The sequence below is a fragment of the Lithobates pipiens genome, unplaced genomic scaffold, assembly GCF_037356315.1.
Source record: "Lithobates pipiens isolate NorthernLeopardFrog02 unplaced genomic scaffold, aLitPip1_a1.2 Scaffold_10, whole genome shotgun sequence".
In the NCBI taxonomy this organism is placed as follows: Eukaryota; Metazoa; Chordata; class Amphibia; order Anura; family Ranidae; genus Lithobates; species Lithobates pipiens.
The window spans coordinates 57,534,123-57,556,552 of NW_027507686.1; the positions used below are offsets into that span (position 1 = coordinate 57,534,123).

The following is a 22,430-nucleotide window of genomic DNA, read 5'->3' on the forward strand; positions in this document are numbered from 1 at the left end:
CAGACAGAGTGTCAGGGGTCCTGCAGCCTCATAGGACAGTCAGAGTAGAGTGAAAACTCCTCCTACAAGCTTTAACTAGACACTAATAAAAGTCACATGACTGATATATACTGCTGATGAGAAAAGGTATGTAGCAGTTTATATTTACTAAAATAATTGCATTTCCATGTACTGTGTGATACCAGATATAGTGAATGCAGGGTCCTGGGTTTAGTAACACTTAAAGCCAATGTATGTCTTGCAAGGTCAAGAACATAAAGTGCCACAACAGTAAAATCAGTCTATATATGTAGTAAAGCATGTTTTTTCATACTCACTCTGGAACCTAAAGGGCCGGTTCACACAGCGGGCGAGGCGACACGACTCGCCTCGCTCCAGCAAGTCGCCCCCGTTCTATACAATGGAACCGTTCTGAGAGGAGCGACTCGAGTCGCTCCGACTCAGAAAAAAGGTTCCTGTACTACTTCTGGGCGACTTCGGGGGCGACTTGCATTGACTTCTATACAGAAGTCCTCTGCAAGTCGCCGCTGAGCTCGCCGCAGGTCGCGGCGAGGCAAGTCGGAGACGCCTCGCCGCGCCTGCAGTGTGAACCGGCCCAAAGGGTTATTCCTCTGCATTGTGCCAAAAGATTGTTTGATCCTGTATGCACAGATCCTCCCCTTCTTGCATTGTCTCCAAAACATGTTGGATAGGACAGAGTAAATGGAGTCAGGCTGCACGTGCTTGGTTTGATGTTTATTGCTTTTTTTTTTCTTGAGTGAATGCGATCAGCACAGGGCCAATCAGCACTGTCTAAACAGAGGGTCATGCACTGGGTCAGCCAGTGCAATATAAAAACTCCTACAAGCTTTAACCAGGCACTGATAGAAGTCACAAGACTGATTATAAAAGGTATTTGGCAGTTTATATTTACTAAAATAATTGCATTTCCATGTTCTGTGTAGTGTGGGAAACCAGATATAATGAATACAGGGTCCTGGCTTTAGTAACACTTTAAAGTGGGCCTTCATCCTTAAGACAAACTTTTTTGGTCTCCACCGCTCCTCTTCTACACAAATATTGCTCTTTTTTTACTTGTCACTCACTTAGGCAAATGATGGGCACTTTGCTCCCTGTGCCTTCTGGGATATGCACGTCACATATCCTAGGAGGCAAAGCCTTTCATTTACAAAAGGAGGAAGTGGTGTGCTTAGCGGCATGTCATTGAGAGATTTGCTGAGAAGAGCTGGCAGCCTACTGATGATGTCACACAAGAACATGGCGGCATGGATCCTGAGTGGTGGCAGACAAGAGGATCTCAGTGGGATGCTGGGTGACTATCTGAACTGTTCTTAAACCATTAATGAGTTAGCAATAGTTAAAAAAATAAATAAGGAGAATAAGTCGCTTTTCATGTCCCTATGTTTCATGTAACTTTCAGGTAAATATATTTGGCAAGAGCTGTCCAGTTAATTCCCAGGGATTGAATAGAAGCAGATAGCCAAGAATATGTCATATTTCATAAGTGAAATACAATGCAGGTTAGGATGGAGATCATTACAGTAGTGCGACTCCTAGAATTTATGGTCAATGACATTATGACTAGGGATGAGCCGAACACCCCCCGGTTCGGTTCGCACCAGAACTTGCGAACGACCCCCGCGTTCGGTACGAACGTTAGAACCCCATTGAAGTCTATGGGACTCGAACGTTCGAATTGGAAAGTGCTAATTTTAACGGCTAATATGTAAGATATTGTCCTAAAAAGGGTTTGGCGACCTGCCTCCTGCCTCAGGGGACATGGGTCACTGCAAAAAAAAGTTTTAAAAACTACCGTTTTGGCGGGAGCACTGATTTTAATGACGATTAAAGTGAAAAAAAAAAGTGAAATATTCCTTTAAATATGGTGCCTGCGGGGTGTCTGTAGTATGCCTGTGAAGTGCCACGTGTTTCCCGTGTTTAGAACAGTCCCTGCACAAAATGACATTAAACGGAAATAACACCATTTAAAACTGCTTGCGGTTTTAATGTTATATCTGGTTCCTGCAATATGGTTGAAAATCATTGAGAAACATGGCATGGGTAGCCCTCCCTGTCCATTACCAGCCTATTTGGGTCTTGTACGCATATTAAGGGGAACCCTGTACCCATATTAAAAAAAGGAAATGCGTGTGGCCCCCAGGCCCTATATACTCAGAACAGCAGTATACAGGCGGTGCAAACAAGACAGGGACTGTGTAGGTTTGTTGTGTTAAGTTGAATCTGTTTGTCATTTTCAACTGGTACATTTTTAAAGTGTAGCTCCAGTCAAAAAAACTATCTTTAAGCTTTTTGGAAAACATAGGGAAGGGTTATCACCCCTGTATAATTTGTTTTGTCGTCCATCTTTTTTCATCTCACTTGCTGCTGTCTCCTTGCGTTTGCAAGTAGGAGATGTTTGTAAGTTGGATGTTTGAAAGTAGGGGCCTGCCCTATATTATAGCGGTATGTACTGGGTACAGAGCACGCAGACAGCACGCACTCCTAACACTACTGACTGCAAGCTCTATTATTAACCACTTGTTAGCCCAATGTTTGCATAAAGTGAAAGATGAAGTTATGCTGAGTAAATAGATATCAAACATGTCACTCTTCAAAATTGCACATGCCCGTGGAATGGCGCCAAACGTCGCTACTTAAAAAATCCCCATAGGCGACGCTTTAAATATTTTTTTACTGGTTACATGTTTTGAGTTGCAGAGGAGGTCTAGGACTAGAATTATTGCTCTCGCTCTAACATTCTCGGCGATACCTCACATGTGTGGCACATGCGAGCACATGGGGACATGGGCGCTTTAATTTTTATTTTATTTTTTTATTGTTCATTTTACTTTATTTATTTTAGTTTGACATTTTTTTTCCCAAAAATATATTTTTGATCACTTTTATTCCTATTACAAGAAATGTAAACATCCCTTGTAATAGGAATATGGGGTGACAGGTCCTCTTTACAGTGAAATCTGGGGGGTCAATATGACCCCACATCTCACCTCTAGGCTGGGAAGCCTGAAATAAAAAATAAAAAAAAGATTCTGGCTTTGATCGTACTGGCGAGTTGGTAGAAGCACCGGAGGGCGGTGAGGGGTGGGGGGCGTCTATGGCTGGGTATTTCAGGGTATCACAGAGTATGGCTGGGTATCTCTGAGTATGGCTGGGTATGGCAATTTATGGCAGGGTATTACAGAGTATTGGCGGGGTATTGCACTGCAGAGTAATGGCGGGGTACTACAGAGTAATGGCAGGGTACTGCACTGCAGAGTAATGGCGGGGTACTACAGAGTAATGGCAGGGTACTGCACTGCAGAGTAATGGCAGGGTACTGCACTGCAGAGTAATGGCGGGGTACTGCACTGCAGAGTAATGGCGGGGTACTGCAGAGTAATGGCGGGGTACTGCAGAGTAATGGCAGGGTACTGCAGAGTATGCACTGGTATTGCAGAGTATTGGCAGGGAATTGAGGGGTTAAATTCGGTGAGCAGCGATGTGGGCACTGCAGATGCAGCCCACATCGCTGCTGACACCGATCTCTTTCCCCTCCGCTGTACCGATCGGTACAGAAAGGGGAGGTAGGAACAGGCGTCATAACATGACGCCGGTTTGTTTCCAAGTGATCACTCCGTCATTTGACGGAGCAATCACGTGGTAAACGGCCGCTATGAGCGGCCGTTTACCGTGATGCGCCGGGTCCTATGGACCCGGCGGTCACGGATGCTCTCGAGTGCGCACACCTCGGGGCACGCGAGAGCAGAATTCTGGGAGGCCGTTAATTAACGGCCTCTCTGAGTTAAACAACCGCCCTGAAGCCGTTAATCGGCAATGGGCAGTTGTTAAGTGGTTAAAGCTAGATCACTAGCTATATAGGTGAGGTGAATATAGTGGTGTATACTGCAGTCAGGGCACAGACAACAACCACTACACAGCAGCAAGATAGGAAATCAGCCAAAAACGATTGGTGTGTACTGTGTTGAAGGTACACAGAACACCCACTGCTTCAGATGCAAAGTAACACACTACAGGAGGCCGCCTTAAAGGCGGCCTTATATAGTGTGGGGCGTGCACTACACAGCCTGAGCTATGATTGGCCACAGGCAGGATGCCTGTGGCCAATCATGGCTCTCCTCGCTGCCGGCGCTGCGATTGGCCAAGCATGCGGGGTCACAGTGCATGCTTGGCCAATCATCGGGCAGCAATGCACTGCGCCAACGCAGTGCATTGTGGTCCGCGCGCGCGTCGCTCGAATTTTGACGCGAACGGCCAAAACGTTCGGAATTCGCCGAACGGCCAATGTTCGAGTCGAACGTACGTTCGACTCGAACACGAAGCTCATCCCTAATTATGACCAGGATACATAACAAATTGACAAGTTATCTTAGCAGTGTTGTGGCAGCCAGGCCCTTGTCAACAGGCCATAAAGGAAAATAAAGCAGAATATGAGCCTAGTAATGTATTCTAGATAGCATTGCCGAAGCCGATGCGCATGGCCGGCGGTCACGATGCCCGGTGGCCAGCCATGATCGCTCCTGACAGAGACAGAACAGAGATCTAATGTAAACCGACAGATCTTGGTTCTGTCAGAGGAGGAGAGACAGATCTGCTGCTCCTAAAGATTAGAAACAGGGATCGGTCTCCTCCTCCAGCCAGTCCCATCACCCCACAGTTAGAACACACATGAGGGATCACATTTAACCCCTTGATCGCCCCCTAGTGTTAACCCTTTCCCTGCCAGTGACATTTACACTGTAATCAGTGGTTATTTTTAGCTCTAATCGCTGCATAAATGTCACTGGTCCCAAAAAAGTGTCAAAAGTGCCCGATCTGTCTGCTGAAATGTCGTGCTAAAAACACGTTAACCGCCTTTACTAGTAAAAAAAAAAAAAAATTATAATAAAAATGCCATAAATCTATTCCCTATTTTTTAGATGCTATAACGTTTGGGCAAACCAATCAATATACACTTATTGCGATTTTTTTTGAAAATATATCGGCCTAAACTGATGAAAAAAATTAGTTTTTTTAAAAACATTTTTGGGATATTTATTATAGCAAAATGTAAAAAATATTGTTTTTTTTTTTCAAAATTGTCAGTCTTTTTTTGAAACAAAAAACAAAAACAAAGCAGAGGGGATCAAATACCACCAAAAGAAAACTCTTTTTGTGGGAAAAAAAGGGTGTCAATTTTGTTTGGGTACAGCGTTGCACGACCGTGCAATTGTCAGTTAAAACAATGCAGTGCCGTATCGTGAAAAATGGCCTGGTCATTAAGGGGACAAATCCTTCTGGGCCTTAAGTGATTAATTAAGGAAAAATGTGATTGTGTATGGACAGCAGGTGCAGGTAGCTTGCATCAAGCTACTTGCCCATGACAAGGGAGTCTGTCATGTATAATATTATATCCAGGGATTTTTTTTTCTCAGCGAGAAGGTGCAGGAACCCCCCCCCCCCCTCCGAGTCACCCTTGACTCCGCCCCCTACCCACCTCCAAGCACTGTTCCTTGGGTCCAACCCTTACCCACCTCCCAGTTTGCCCGTTTAAGAGAATACAGAACCAAGTATTTGGGATTAGTTTCAGCCCTAGGAAAGAGATTGTTGTTGTTCCAATAATTATTTTGCAAAGTGTTGCAAAATGGTGAAAACAGTTCCATCAAAGTTGATTGTGTGATAGTCTTTAAGCTTATTTGTCTTTGCAAAAATAGAAACAGTATATTATGTCTCTGGGGGTTTCTGAAGACAGATAGTGCGAGCATCATGCCCTGTGTGTTTAATCAAAGCACAACGGAGGAGTTGCCTGATTGCCAAATTTTTTGTTAGCAATGCCAGGCAAAGTGCCCTCCAGGTCATCATTTTGCATAATATCTGGTAGGCCATGGATCCGCACGTTGTTGTCCTGTCTGCAGTTCTCCTGGTCTTCTTCTTTATACAAGACTGATCAATCTGCTAGTGCTATTTTTGTTGTATGTTCTGTAACTCTTGTATAGCACGCTCATGGGGATCTAACCTGGATTCTGTTTCCTTTACTGCACTGTGTGTTTGCGTGAGCTCATTGAGCATGGCACACAGTCAGGTCTTAAACAAGTTTTCCAGTTTAGAAAAGCATCTCCTCAAATTCACATTTGATCAGAAATATTTTAACGGGGGTCTGTTACGTTGGCATGGTTGCCTACTTGTGTCCGTTGAGGCCTCTGGGATTTGAGGATGCGGGGCTGTCCTGGGCAGGGAGGCAACAGTCTCATGGTTTGTTGCGTGTGACCATGTGATGAGACTTCTCCATATGGAAAGTCTTTTGCTTCAGGTAGCTAAGTGTTTCCTTGTTAGCCCAGAGGACTGAGTTTTGGCAAGACCAGGCTTTGGGTTCTTATTCCCCATCTTGCAGGTACAATTTGTCAGCTGAGAACGGTCTAGGACAACAGTTTCTAAACGTGGCTTGCTAACACCATGCCCATACCATGCCCTCCTTTTCTATGTTTGATGGATATGGAAGCAGAAATACTTATAGAGGGCTGTCTGCAAATTCACTTTAAACATTAAGAACCTTTAAAAAATCTTGTGCTGTTGGATAGAAGAGGACAATCTGGGGGCGATGTGGATGGTGTTGCCAGGTATAAATCTGAGGCTGGTGATTTAAAGTGGATGTAAACCCACTCTCATACTTTCTAAACTACTGCAATATTGGTTATCTATCATGCCTCCTGCATGTATACTTATCTGTCAAATGCCTCCCCTCTGTCTGCTATGAGACCTGAAAAACTGCAGATTTTGTGGGAGGGTCTGTTTTCCAGGGCTAAGTGGGTGGAGTCGTGATGTCAGTAGACTCCCCGCCCACCTCTACACTCCCCTTATCAACATGCATTTTCTCCTGTGTATTTCTTACACTGAACTTCTGCTATGATCACTAACATCCAGTCAAAACCCAGAAAAGTCCCCACATGACTTCAGCATGCCAAATCATGCTGAGGTGTGGAACAGCCAATCCTTGCAGATGCAGCAGAAGAAAGGAGTGGGAGGGAATTAAAAAATAATGCATGTCTCTTAGGCTAGTGCACGAGATATGTAAATCACCTGTCACTCACAGCAAGGGGGAGGAATTGACAACGTTTTTCGCTGTTTGTCAAGATTTATCTCACTGAACAATAAAAGAGGATTGCTCAGAGCTGGATTAACTTTTTGCGGCAAGACTGAGCTCAAATGATAGGAAATCGTATACTCTACATTATGACATAAAAAGAAAAAAACATTTTGGGTTTACATCCACTTTAATACAAACGGGTTTGGTATTTGTCACTCTAGTTCCAGTTATTTTAATTGTTAGAAAACATGATAAATGTAGTAAATGCCCTTTAAGATGTCATTTAGTAATCCAAAGAATAATTTAAAATATTTTTTATCAGGCCAGTGGCGTATCATCCATGTGTGCTGTGCACATGGGCCCTGAGGAAAGGGGGTCCCACAGTGCCCTGACACACAATGCACACATCGAGAAGCTGCCCTGTGCTCCAAAATGCCCCCCTCTGCTCTTATGTGCCTCCCCCCCAGCAGCATCGATCTTCTGTGGCTCCCCTGCAGCTTCCGGCTTCTCCTCCTCTTCTTTTCTGCCAGCTTTAAGTGCTGCAGTGTAGCTACAAGGGTATTTACCTCTAAATCCCCCCCCCCCCCACTGCTACAACTAACCCCCACACACTGCATTACTCTTCTAATTTGCATGCCCAAGGACCTAGGACAACCCAAATGAAAACCATGCCCTCTCTTTACTGGGACTCTTCACTAAAGCACACCACATTTTTTTATTAAGCAATGGGGCCCAACTTATGATCTTGCATACAGGCTCACTGATTTCTTAAAACGCCCCTGTAGTAGGCTGTCTGCAGATACCCGCTAAACCAGGGGTAGGGAACCTTGGCTCTCCAGCTACAAATCCCATCCTGCCTCTGCCTCTAGCAGTCATGCTAGGGTCTTGCAATGTCTCATGGGAGTTGTAGTTTCAAAACAACTGGAGAGCCAAGGTTTCCTACCCCTGCGCTAAACAGTGATCTTTTGTGACGGTGGGTTACAGTAGGTCTTTCTGTCTATAATAAAGTGATTGGCTATTTAACGGATGGCAAGGGTGTGCTGGGACTCTTAGCTTTACATACCCAGGAATAAACTGTCTTGTTTGCTGTGATCTATGGCTTTTTATGAAATCTGATCATGTTAATTCTTAGTGGCAGATCTATTTGACACCACACGCTGGTTTCCTGTCTCTTGCTTGTATAAATGGCAGGTGCTGCTATAGCAAGGAAATTAGACATGCATACAGAAAAATGCAAATGCAATTATCACAGCTGCATTATGTTTATTCACTGTACATCCCATCCACATTTCACATGTCTCTCCTGGCACTGACACCATAGAGACGTGTGACTCACAGGATCTTATCCGCTTCTCTCCTTCGGTGTCATTCTACATAACTGTGCAAATATTTTAGTCATTTTTATTTCCCTGTCAACGGCAATCAGAGAAACTTGTAATATGATAGCAGACCACCTTCTTCATCACCTCCTAATTACCTGTGAAAACTTGACTTCATTTTCAAAATTAATCCTTGTATGTTTAACCACTTCAGCCCCGGAAGAATTTACCCCCTTCCTGACCAGAGCGTTTTTCGTGATTTGGCACTGCGTCGCTTTAACTGAAAATTGCGCGGTCGTGCGACGTTGTACCCAAACAAAATTGACGTCCTTTTTTTTCCCACAAATAGAGCTTTCTTTTGGTGCTATTTGATCGCCTCTGTGGTTTTTATTTTTTGCGCCATCAATAAAAAAAAGAGCGACAATTTTGAAAACACAATGGGTGTTATTTAGGAAAATCCACTTTGCAGTGCAAGTGCACTTGGAAGTAAAGTCGCTGTAGATCCGAAGGGGGACATGCAAGGAAAATAAAAAACAGCATTTTAGCTTGCACATGATTGGATGATAAAATCAGCAGGGCTTCCGCTCATTTCATATCTACCCCTTAGATTTAGAGCGACCGCACTTCCAAGTGCACTTGCAGTGCAAAGTGGATTTGCCTTTTGTAAATAACTCCCATTATTTTGTACTTTTTGCTATAATAAATATCCCCAATTTTAATTTTTTTTTTTTTTAAAGCAATTTTTTTTTCTCAGTTTAGGCTGATATGTATTTTGCTACATATTTTTGTTTAAAAAAATCGCAATAAGCGTATATTGATTGGTTTGCGCAAAAGTTATAGCGTCTAAAAATAGGGGATAGATTTATAGCATTTTTTATTTAATTTTTTTATACTAGTAATGGCGGCGATCTGCAGTTTTTATTGTGACTGCGACATTATGGCAGACATATCGGACAATTTTGTCACGTTTTTGGAACCATTGCCATTAATATAGCGATCAGCGCGATTAAAAATGCATTGATTACTGTAAAAATGTCACTGGCAGTGCAGGGGTTAACACTAGGGGTAGTGAAGGGGTTAACTGTTTTCCCTGGGAGGTGATTCTAACTGAAGCGGTAGGGGACTAACTAGAGGAAGCGACGGATCGTGGCTCCTAGCTAATAGGAACACACGATCTGTCACTCCTGTGAGAACAGAACTGTAAAGTGTTTGTTTACACACACTCCTCCCTGTTCTGTGTCTTCTGTTCACGATCGCTTGTGGCTGGCAGTCATCACGATCGTCGGCCACGCTATAGCTACGTGGGTTCGCGCAGGGGAGCCAACCTGCTGCAGTATAACTGCGGCGGCTGGTCCGGAAGCTGTTAATACAGGCATATGCTAGGTACTTTTTAATGGAACATGAAAGTTAAATATTTTACACATGTAAATTGAACTTTACACACATACAATCTCAGTTTAGGAACCATTTAATCACTCTATGCTCTTAATAAAATTAAGCATTTAAGTCAGTTTTTTTTACCAGTTACCTGCATAGTAAGCCTAATTCAGACTCTACTACATTGCACTGCATCAAACTAAATCCAGGAGCTTACTGACAGCAGGGAATTGCATAGGGATTACTTCATCAGTGTGCCCACTTACTCTACCATCATCTTTATTGTGGGTCAGTGACCAAGCTGTATTGCTTGTTTGCAGTGGAGAAAAATAAGGTCACCATATGGCGAGGTCTTGGGTCACAAAATTAGCTGAACAGAAGTACACTTCTTTTGGTAAGTAGAACAGTGCTCTTGTACTATATGCAGTAGTGTATTTAGGTTTTGTGTTGCCCTAGGCCTGACTAAACGCGTGTACCACCTAATTTAAATATGACCCACCCATTCCTGTCAAGGCCACACCCCTTGCTGTTTAAGACTTGCCCTGAAATTTTTGAGTGGGGACACTAGTTCTAAAGGTCGGGGGGGGGGGGGGGGGCGATAGATTCCCTTAATGCCTTGTACACACTGTCGTAAATTCCGACGGAAAAGGTCAGATCGGATTATATTGTTGGAAAATCCGTTCGTGTGTGGGCACTATCGGACTTTTGCCATCGGAAATTCCTACAGAAAAAGTTTGAGAGCTGGAACTAAAATTTTCCAACAACAAAATCCCATCTGACTTTTTCCGATCGTTTGTAGAGAATTCCGACGGACAAAGTGCCACACATGCTCAGATTAAATTACGAGACCAAAGCTATTGGCTATTAGCCTCTACGTAGTCCCATCGTATGCAACAAATGTCACCTCGTTACGAACGATCGGATTTTCCATCAACTTTGTCCGATCGTGTGTATGCAACATAAGTTTCGGCCCAAAATCCATCGGAAAAAATCAGACGGATTTTGTGGTCGGAAAAAATCCGACGGATTTTATGGTCGGAAAAAATCCGACGGATTTTATGGTCGGAAAAAATCCGACGGATTTTCTGGTCGGAAAAAATCCGACGAATTTTGTGGTTGGAATGTCCAACCGTGTGTACAGGGCATAATTGGCATAGATTTCCTCTCACTTCCTGTTTGACTATGGGGCAGAAAGTGAAGGGAAATCTCTGCAATGGGACAGGGATGGTAATAAATAAACTGACAGGGGCTATAACCCTCCCTTACACTATCCAAATTGAAAAAAAAAAGTTGCCTATAGTTCTACTTTAAAGCACTAATTTCTGATAATTTTATGGAGAGGACTAAGAAGATATAACCATGCCAATAGTGCAGCAGAAAACATAGCACAACGAGGAAGGTTTGTGGTCCAGGATGATAGGGCAGTCAAAATTAGAAGCAGCACCCCCACCCCCCACAGTTGCGGATGCCTGCATACCGGAAGCAGTGCAGCTGCCTTTGCAGCGTTCAGCAAATGAAGTAAGAGGGAACGTTTCCAGGACATGGGGGTTAAATGCAACAGAAAAGCAGCTGCATCATCCAGCATCTGGATATCAGTAAACATTTGAATCCAGTGTTTGGTTTGGGACCAGAAATCCTTAAGACGCTCAGATGACCATGGAGCATAGTGCCCACTTCTCTTTGACATCTCCAACATAAAGCGGAGCTCTGGGAGGAACAATTGGTGTAAGTTTTTGGGGACCATCTAGTTACGATTTTGAATCCAGTTTCTTGGATCTTCCGCTTTTCCTTTAATTATATGGGTCCCCAGGTGGTTTAGGCCAAAATGTTCTAGTATAGACTGCATATTAGCACAATAGATAGAGTTACCCATCAAAGGAAGCCCTCCAGTGCTGTGCTGTCAGTGCTTTGGTCTTCTGTATTCGTTCCATCGTCCTGCCATGTTCCGTCTGTTTTTGCTGCCTGAATTGCGTGCATGTGAATCTGAGTCACATTATCCCAGCATCACGCATGCGTGGCTCAATGTGCATTACAGCTGACAAGCCAAAGGAAGCATTTATGACAGAAGTTACCGATAGGGTCTCTTCTGTCATAAAAACCCTACCTGTTGGCAATTTTAAAAAAAAGTAAGTTTAATATCGCTAAAGGGTAAAGAATTGTTTGTTTCAGAATTTCACTCAAAGCAGAGGAAACATTGGGCATACGTGCAGATCATACCAACTACTCACCATCTCCTGATCCCTTTATTGGATTATTTAGGATTTGTATTTACTCATATATAATGGTCGGTCTTGCCTGCTTATCCAGGTTTAGAGGGGAAAAGTGTTGGGAGTTTATTCAAAATATTAAACAGTGATTTTTTCATTGTGATCTGTTTGAGATTGATTTGCATTGCTTTAGCCATTCAGCTGCCAGATATGAGAGATCATCGATTCAGCAAATGTAAAATGTGGAAATCTCAAATTTTGTAGACAACAATGGATATGTCTTATTGAGGAATGACTTTTGACTATTTTGTCCCATAAAGAAACATTCCATTAAAAAGCTCTATCATATTAAATTGAAATTCCAACATTTTAGGGTTATTAGTTGGAAGTTAAAATTACAGATACATGTGTTAGCCCTTGTACGATTGGACATTGTCCAATCTGATTAGACATTCCAACGGAAAATGTCCGATCGGACCGTGTTGTCGGATAATCCGACCGTGTGTGGGCTCCATCTGACTTTTTCCGTCGGAATACCCGACCAAAAAAGTTTGAGAGCTGGATATAAAATTTTCCAACAACATGATCCAATCTGACTATTGCCAATCGTTTGTAGAGAATTCCGATCGGACAAAGTGCCACGCATGCTCAGATCATATTACGAGACCAAAGCTATTGGCTACTAGCCTGAACGTAGTCCTGTCGGAATGAACGAATGTCATCACGTCCTGAACGATCGGATTTTCCAACAATTTTGTCCGACCGTGTGTATGCAACACCAGTTTTGGACAAAATCCATCAGAAAAAATCAGACGTATTTTGTTGTCGGAATTTCTGACCGTGTGTACAAGGGCTTAGTCTTGTATCTGGATTGTCTGTTATTACTGATTTGGCTTTCTTAGTTTATTGGGTTAACCTGTCTGGCTTGTACTGGGTATGTTAGCCTGACAGGGAACCAACAGAACTAATTCTATTGTCTATATTCATGATGACTAGTATACTCTTGTGTATGACAAAATTACCCCTTTGTCTTGTATTTGTCATTGTATGCCCTACTTAGTTTGGTTTACGTTTCAAATTTACTTTTAGATTAGACACAACTACTGCATGCTCGTTTTGTATACACTTTATTGTCAAAGATATTGGGACACCTGCCTTTACACGCACATGAACTTTAATGACATCCCAGTCTTAGTCCGCAAGGTTTAGGTGTGTGTCTATGGGAATGTTTGACCAACCTTCCAGAAGCACATTTGTGAGGTCAGGCACTGATGTTGGACAAGAAGACCTTGTTTGCAGTCTCCGCTCGAATTCATCCCAAAGGGGTTCTATGAGGTTGAGGTCTGGACTCTGTGCAGGCCAGTCAAGTTCCGCCATCCCAAACTCGCTCATCCATGTCTTTTTGGACCTTGCTTTGTGCACTGATCCAAATCATTTGGTGGAGGGGGAATTATGGTGTGGGGTTGCTTTTCCAGAGGTTGGGCTTGGCCCCTTGGTTCCTGTGGAGGGAACTCTTAAAGCGTCAGCATATGAAGACATTTTGGACAATTTCATACTCCCAACTTTGTGGGAACAGTTTGGGGATGACCCCTTCCTGTTCCAACATGACTGCGCACCAGTGCACGACGCAAGGTGCATAAAGACATGGATTAGTGAGTTTGGGGTGAAGGAACTTACAGTGCCTTGAAAAAGTATTCATACCCCTTGAAATTTTCCACATTTTGGAAACCAAAAACCATTTACAACCAAAAACGTAAATGTATTTTATTGGGATTTTATGTGATAGACCAACACAGAGTGCCACATATTTGGGAAGTGGAAGGAAAATGATAAATGGTTTTCAAAAAGTTTTACAAATAAATATCACTAAATAAAAGTCACCTAATTAGTAAATAAAGTCCACCTGTGTGTAATTTAATCTCAGTGTAAATACAGCTGATCTGTGAAACCCTCAGAGGTTTGTTATGCCTCGTTTCCACTGAGCATATCGGGTTGGGTTGGTTCGGTACGGTACGCTATTTTGAGTGTTTCCATTATGAAAGCGGCTCATACAACCGAACCATACCTCACCATTCATGGTCCTGCTTCAGATGCGGGGCCATAGAAAATGGTACAGTTAGGGGGGAGCTACTGGCATCACACAATACATTCCACTGATTAGTGGACAGAAAAAACGTCAATGCCCACGTCAAAGGCATTTTTTCTAAACCCTGTATGGCCCCTGGCGGTCAGACTTGCAGTGGAAACGCTCACCTGAATAGGTCGAACCATTCTAATGTTTCCAAACTGTACCGACCCAAACCGTTCCGCTCACTGGAAACAAGGCATTAAAGAACCTTTTCTCAAAGCATTTCCCCGTTCTGCCTTGTGTCATGACAGAGATCCACTGCTTCCTGTGATCAGGAGCAGTGATTGCTGTCATGTCCTAGATAGCCCCTTCCCCCCCCCACAGTTAGAATCACTCCCTAGGACACACTTAAACCCTTCTTCACCCCCTAGTGGTTAACCCCTTCCCTGCCACTGTCATTTACACAGTAATCAGTGCATTTTTATAGCACTGATCGCTGTATAAATGACAGTGGTCCCAAATTAGTGTCAAAAGTGTCCGCAATGTCACAGTCACGATAAAAATCGTAGATCACCGCCATTACTAATAAAAAAAAAATTATAAAAATGCCATAAAACTATCCCCTATTTTGTAGACGCTATAACTTTTGCACAAACCAATCAATATACGCTTATTACGATTTATTTTTTTACCAAAAATATGTATAAGAATACATATCAGCCTAAACTGAGGAACAAAAATTTGTTTTATGTATATTTTTGGGGGGTATTTATTATAGCAACAAATAAAAAATATTGCGCTTTTTTTCAAAATTGTCGCTGTTTTTTTGTTTATAGCGCAAAAAATAAAAACCACAGAGGTGATCAAATACCACCAAAAGAAAGCTCTATTTGTGGGGAAAAAAGGACGTCAATTTTGTTTGGGTGCAACGTCACACGACCGCGCAATTGTCAGTTAAAACGACGCAGTGCCGAATCGCAAAAACTGCTCTGGTCAGGAATGAGAGTACAATTTTCCAGGGCTGAAGTGGTTAAAAATGTGTCAAAGTCTTCCAGTTATTTTTCTTTGGAAAGTAGGCCACAATGTGAGTAGAAAAACCTGTCCCCTTCCAGAGAATGCTTGCTGTTTGTGTGGAAGCACTGGTCTCTCTGCAGAGGTCCAACACACCGCTTTTTAATCAGGGCCGGCGCTCTCCAGTTAACAGGCAACCTGAGTTTTTCTGATTGCAGGGCTATGGCTCTGGCTTGGCAGGGAATATGACATGTTGAGACTCTGCAGAGACTGCTGATTCCCTTACAGAGAGCAAGCCCCCCGCCCCCCCCCCCCCCCCACAGCATGTGGACAGGGGACGGGCTTTTCTACTCAGGATGTGGCTGCTTTAAGAAAAAAAAAAAAAAACAGAGACTTTAGACACCTTTTGTGTTGATGCACTTGGAATGTATTTATGTGTTCAAAACTTAAAGTTTAATTGAGATTTAAAGCTCCGAATAAGCTAGTATTCAGAGAAAATGAAAAAAAAATGATATCAATGCTTAAAATAGCTCTCATAATCAAAAACCACACAAAGGCCAAAGGATATTTCCTATCTGACATATACATACATTTCCAGGCTATTTAATGTCAGCACATAACATTGATACCGCTATATGGATCTCTCTAATGATAATTTGCCGTTTTTCTTTCTTCTTTCCATTCCTTATCATTGTTTCGGCCGCTCTTGTTTCCATCCCATCTTTGCTAATTGATTTATTGCTAATTGACAATCTTGGTGTTCAGGACACTGAGCCGCCATCACTCTTCCACATGACTTGATTGAATTAGGCAGCTCATTACCTCCTGATGTAAAAGTTAACCAGGTTAGGGTTTTCCTGTGATGTCATCATAGCGACCAACCGGGAACTCGCAACAGAAATCTGCTCTGAAATGTGGAAAACCTTTTCCCTGGTATAGATAGGAAATCCATTACATGAAAAGACTTTAACGATGGAAAAGTCATTTATTTTGCATTGTCAAAGTAAAAGGGTCTAATAAAAATACACATTGAATACATTTTTGTATTCAATCATCATGGCAATTAAAGTGGTGTTGCCACCAAAAAATAAAAAGTTGCTTAAAATTCTTTAAAAAAAATTAAATAATTGGCAAAAAACATTTTTTTTTACTCACCTCTAAATACCTGTTGCTAGGGGGTCCCTAGTAGTCTACTTTCTTCCTTGCCCGGGCTGGTGACATCACTTCCTCTCGCGCCACACATTCACCTGGGACCTGTCATGTGTCCCAGGTGACTATATGGCGTATCACGGCGGCCTGCGCCGCTCGCGCATGCGCAGTGGGTGCCCGGCTAAGAAGCCACAGCCGGGTGCCCACTGTACGCATGACGGCGCCACGAGCGGAGCGGGGAACGAGGAGGGGCTTCGTTCCCCCCGCATCGCTGGACCCTGGGACAGGTAAGCGTCCGATTATTAAAAGTCAGCAACTGCATTATTTGTAGCTGCTGACTTTAAATTTTTTTTTTTTTAGGGGGTACCCCACTTTAAAGAGAGTTTAACAGGATATATACACAATTACAACATATAAATTGTATCTTATAGCATGTTTTCAGCACTGCATATACACCAGTTTTGCCGCGTACACACGGTCGGACTTTCCGACCGGAAATGTTTGATGAGAGCTTGTTGTTTGAAAGTCCGACCGAGTGTATGCTCAATCGAACATTTTCTGTCCGAACTTCTGCACACAAAATGTTTGAGAGCAGGTTCTCAAATTTTCCGACAACAAGACTTGTTGTCGGAAAGTCTGATCGTGTGTACACAAGTCTGTCGCACAAAAGTCCACGCATGCTCGGAATCAAGCAGAAGGAGCCGCACTGGCTATTGAACTTCCTTTTTCTTGGCCCATCCACACATGTTGTACGTCACCGCGTTCTTGACATTCAAAATTTCCGACAACATTTGTGTGACCGTCTGCATGCAAGACAAGTTTGAGCCAACATCCTTCGGAAAAAAATCCACGATTTTGATGTCAGAATGTCCGATCATGTGTATGCAGCATTAGTGGAACTGAGCTCAAAGAAAGAGAAACAGAATGAACTGGGTGCATGTAGCTTAATTTTAGAGCATCTTATTGATGCTGTCATGCCTTGTACACACGGTCGGACATTCCGACAACAAAATCCATCGGATTTTGTCCTAAACTGGTGTTGCATACACACGGCCAGACAAAGTTGTCGGAAAATCCGATCGTTCGGAACGTGATGATGTTCGTTTGTTATGACGGGACTACGTTCAGGCTAGTAGCCAATAGCTTTGGTCTCATAATTTGATCTGAGCATGCGTGCCACTTTGTCCAATCGGAATTCTCTACAAACGTTCGGAAAAAGTCAGATCAGATTTTTTTGTCGGAAAACTTGAGATCCTGCTCAAAAAAGTCCAAAAGAGCCCACACACGATCGGATTTTCCAACAATATAATCCGATTGGACCTTTTCCGTCTGAATTTTCGACTGTGTGTACAGGGCATAAGAGTAAAGCCTCATACACACGATCGGACTTTGTACAAACTTTCCTGTGGACTTTTGTACAAAGGGCGTTGGCCATAAATTTGTATTACATACACACAATCTGACTTTTTATGCAACAAAAACGAACGTAGTGACATTTCAATGTACTGACGACACTTCAAAAGCGGACGTTCAATTACTCCGGCGTCACCCTTTGGTCAACTTCTGTATTGCTGTCTGATCTTTTGCATTGGTTCTGAGCATGCATGTTGATGGTTTTGTGTACACACGATCAGACTTTGCTCCATCGGACTTATGTTGTCAAAAAGTCTGTCCGTTCGCACAGCCAACAAAAGTCCGATGAAAACTAAAAAAGTTTTTCTGATGGAGCGTACACACAGTCGGATGTTTCCTTAAAACAGCTAATTTGCATGTTGTCAAAAAATCCGATCATGTGTACGAGCCAATACACACATCTCAATCTTTCATTACATTATCTGGCTTTCCCTATGCCTGTAAAAGTTGCATGCACATGTGCTGAAAGCAGAAGCAAGAGATAGGCTCTGTGTGTGGTCTAGCCTGTATTAAATTATGAGTAGCCTGACACAGACCCTTTCCCCCCAAGACATCCTCTCTGTGTGACAATAAAAACACTGCACTGACTCCCAGGGACTGGTAGTTGGAGCTGGACTTTACCCCAAGGCCCCTTTCACACGGTCGCCTCCGCTAAGCAGAATCTGCTTGCTCATTGTGGGACCTCTCCACTGATCCCCGCTGAGCAGGCAAATGACAGGGCCATGTCCACTTCACTATGCAGAGCGGACATGGACACAGTCCTGCTCTCTTCTATGGGGCAATCAGATGGAAGCGGACCGCCTGCCAATTTCCATCTGATGCCATCCACTCTGATCCACTGGATGGATAGGGACTAGGACCGCCATCCCTCTGTTTTTGGTGGACAGGATCGGTGTGGATAGTGGCGGTTGTCATGTGTTCCACTGACATCCGTCGCTCCAAAGAAGAGACTGGAGGGTCTGATCAGGTCCACCTGAAAAACTGACAGGTGGACCTGATCGGACAGCTTGTATGAAAGGGGCCTAACTGTCATGTCTGTCACTATTTTATCTAGCTACCCAAGATTTTTTAAGGTGTGGTTATCCTTTAAAATAGACACATTTTAATTCTAAAATGCTAAAAGCTAAAAAGTTCTTCATAATAAATATGTTGTGCCTACAAAAAGACCTTGCTTGGCTTTGTATGGTATAGAGTTTTCCAACACGTTTGGATATATTATTAATGGCTTGGTACTCCCAGGACTGATATTTTAGCAACCACTGAGCTTTGCTTTCAGTTGATGGATGCGTCTACTTTGGAAGATGTGTAAAAGCCAGGGGAAAGGGGATGTAAGTGTAATAACTATAACAATCATTCAGGCATACAATTTAGATTTTATTTCCAGCATCAGAAAAGTTATGGTTGGAATTCAATTGGTTTCAAAAGCAACGCCTCCATTTACGTCTTCTCTAGTATACATGAGCATCCCTCATGGTGTTATTCAGCCTTTTAAGGTCTATTTTTTATTTGTCGAATTTCAGTACATTTTGACTACAGCAGAACTCCATTCAAAAATTTCGTAAAATTGCCTAATAAAAGATAAAATTGAAAAAGCAGCCTTTGCTACAATGACCGCATCTCTTTGTCATTCTACTTTCTTATACTATAAGTTTGCTGTTTGTTAGCACTGTGCTGCTTTTTCCTCTCCTGTTCTGAGATCTGATGTACAGGGGCAATAAAAAGCTTTAAGACTAGCCATATCTAGATACTCATACTGTTTGCATTTAAAGGGTTAGTTCACCTTTTCAGAATTTTTTTTTTAAGGTGAACTAACACCCTACACCAGTGATGGTGAACCCTGGCACCCCAGATGTTTTGGAACTACATTTCCCATGATACTCATGCACTCTGCAGTGTAGTTGAACATTATGGGAAATGTAGTTCCAAAACATCTGGGGTACCAAGGTTCACCATCACTGCCCTACACCCTCTCCACCCACCCGAATTCTCACTGTACTTACCTCCATGGGTGATGAGCTCTCAGTACCCATGCATTGATTGTAGCAGTCTGGGGATTTGAAATCCCTGCTGTTTCCCCCTTCTTTCTGCAGGGCTTTCAGGATGGTTCAGATTGGTGCTCTGTGTTGGCACTTACCAATCAGAATTACTCTGATCCATCCTGGAAGCCCTGACGAAAAAAAAGGAAGAAGAGCTGGAATTTCAAATCCCAGGACCACTGCACTAGCTGCGTGGGCACTGACAGCTCATCACCTATGAAACGGGGACTGGGGGGGGTTGTGATTAATTCACCTTTTTCATTTTTTTTTTTCTGGAAAAATGAACTTACACTTTAGAAATAAAATAAATAAATAAATTTATTAATGTATTATTAAATAAAGAATTGCATTCATTTGTGTCTTCTATAACTGCCAGAGTTTATCTTTATGCTAGCAACTTAGATTTTGTTGAACCTTAAACCAATAATAATTACTCTGTCGCTCTACAGTGTTCTAGATTGATAGTAATAAATCAAATGCCAGACATCACAAATGTATCCAGAATATTGTAAAATGATTTATAATTGGTTTATTTAGGCTGCTACAATATGAGCATTGCTTTTCCCCTTAAGTCATACAGATGAAAATTTGGAATTCTACAATTCTGCATTAACTCCTTTTGTCATTTTCCGATACAGGCAGGAAATTGGGTGATGCGATAAAACCCTCCGAGGGCATTGTGGAATCCATCCTGGGCAGTCGGTGGTTCATGCCGGTGAGTTACTTTGTGTCTTATCGTTTATATTGAGCCAGAATTATCTCATACTTAGTCTCTGACACTGGTTTAATGTGAAATATATTGATCTGTCATCCTCTTTATCCTGTAATGTAGTTTATTTTGTCTTAAAACAGTCCTAAATCAGTTTGCTAAACCTAATCTATTCTTCATAGCCCCTCTCTAACCTAATATGCAAAAATGTAATTGTTACTGAAGGAAAAAGAGCAGATAGCCTCATTCCAATTCTCAGCTGTCAAGGTAAGCTTGGCCCGATGATTGGAAGTAACAAGGAGAGGACGATGATAGGGAGTATACAATGAAAACCCTTGAGCTTTAATACATTCTATGCATTAAGGTGAAAAACCTTCTGTAGTGCAGCAGCCTCCCAGAGACCCCCTTTTACTTTTTCCATTGACAGGTATGAGCACAGGAGCTCCAGTCACTGTCTTGGGTCCTCACTGGATAAATTGATAGCAGGAGGATCCATTGGCTCCCACTGCTGCCAATCTAATTCATTGACACGAGAGGCAGGCGCGGGGCCGAGTCCTGCTGTCTGTGTCAATGGACACAGCGACAGAACTCAAGAGTGCATCCACACAAGTGCCCCCATGGAGAGAAGCTTTCCATGGGGGCACTCGAGAAGGGGAGGAGCCTGGAGCGCTGCTGGGGGACCCCAGAATGGGAGGATTGGGGGCCGCTCTGTGCAAAACCAACTGAACAGAGGAGGTAAATATAAGAGCTGTTGTGGTCCTCTCACCAGTGACATATAGCTACTCCCACATACAAGGAAGGATTGGGCTGGGGATCTGAAAAGTACAAAATTATATGTTGGGCATGTGACCCTGAGTGAAGATATTCCCCCATTCAAGTCAGAGTGGAACTTGCAGACAGTGACAGCTGCTGGGCATTATTTAACTATCAGACCTGCGATCACAGCTCTTGGCAGTGGGAAGTCTTCCATCATCGACTCACTTTGTAGCTCTGGGATGTTGAGCAACTTATTACAGAGAGCTACAAAGGAAGTCAATGATAGAAGCATGCAAAGCTGAGAAATGTGTGCTCATTTGTTAGAGGACGCTAAATGATAAGGATTATTCGTGATGATGGCATGGCATTTTATTTATTCCATATATACAGTACCGTGCAAAAGTTTTAGGCAGGTGTGAAGAAATGCTATAAAATAAAAAGGAGTTTAAAAATATATATTTAAATAGTTTATTTTATCAATTTGCAAAATGTAAAGTGAGCAAACAGAAGAAAAATCTAAATTAAATCAATATTTGGTGTGACTACCCTTTGTCTTCCAACCAGCATCAATTCGTACACTTGCACAAAGTCAGGGATTTTGTAGGATTAGCGTCAGGTGTATGATTAAACAATTATACCAAGCACCTGTTAATCAGCAGTTTCATATATAGGTTGAAACACAGTCATTAACTGAAACAGCTGTGTAGGAGGCCTAAAACTGGGTGAGGAACATCCAAACTCTGCTACTAAGATGAGGGTGTGGAAGACAGTTTCATGTTACAAGTCATACACCATGTCAAGACTGAGCACAGCAACTATACATAAGGTAGTTATACTGCATCAGCAAGGTCTCTCCCAGACAACGATTTCAAAACAGACTTGGGTTTGAAGATGTGCTTTTCAAGCTCTTTTGAAGAAGCACAAAGAAACGTAGAAGCAGTGGTTGACAAAGGAAACTTAATGCAACAGATGAAAGACACATCGTGCTTACTTCCCTTTGACATCTGAAGGTGTCCAGTAGAGCCATCAGCACAGAACTGGCAGCAACCATTGGGAGCCAGGTTCACCCATCTGCTGTCCAGAGATATCTGTCCAGAAGTGGTCTTCATGGAGGAATTGCAGCCTAAAAGCCATACCTCCAACATGGAGACAAGGCTAAGCTACTCAGCTACACATGAAAACTTAGGAATTTGGCTGTAGCAGGAGGCAGTTTGATCACCCAAGGGCTGAAGAGCGGTACAAAAATGGGTGTCTGCTGCCAACCACGAAGCATGGTGGAGGTTCCTTGCAAGTCTGGGGCTGCA

General features: G+C 42.8%; 1 protein-coding gene across 3 annotated transcripts in view; it reads left to right on the plus strand.

Annotated features, from left to right (window-relative positions):
- The window catches only part of SMPD3 (sphingomyelin phosphodiesterase 3), a 309,102-nt gene that overhangs the window by 129,463 nt on the left and 157,209 nt on the right, over window positions 1-22,430 (plus strand). For all 3 annotated transcript variants that reach the window (XM_077455429.1, XM_077455421.1, XM_077455438.1), the window contains exon 2: window positions 20,300-20,376. The gene's annotated coding sequence lies outside the window, so the exon portion shown is untranslated. The remainder of the gene's footprint in view (window positions 1-20,299; window positions 20,377-22,430) is intronic.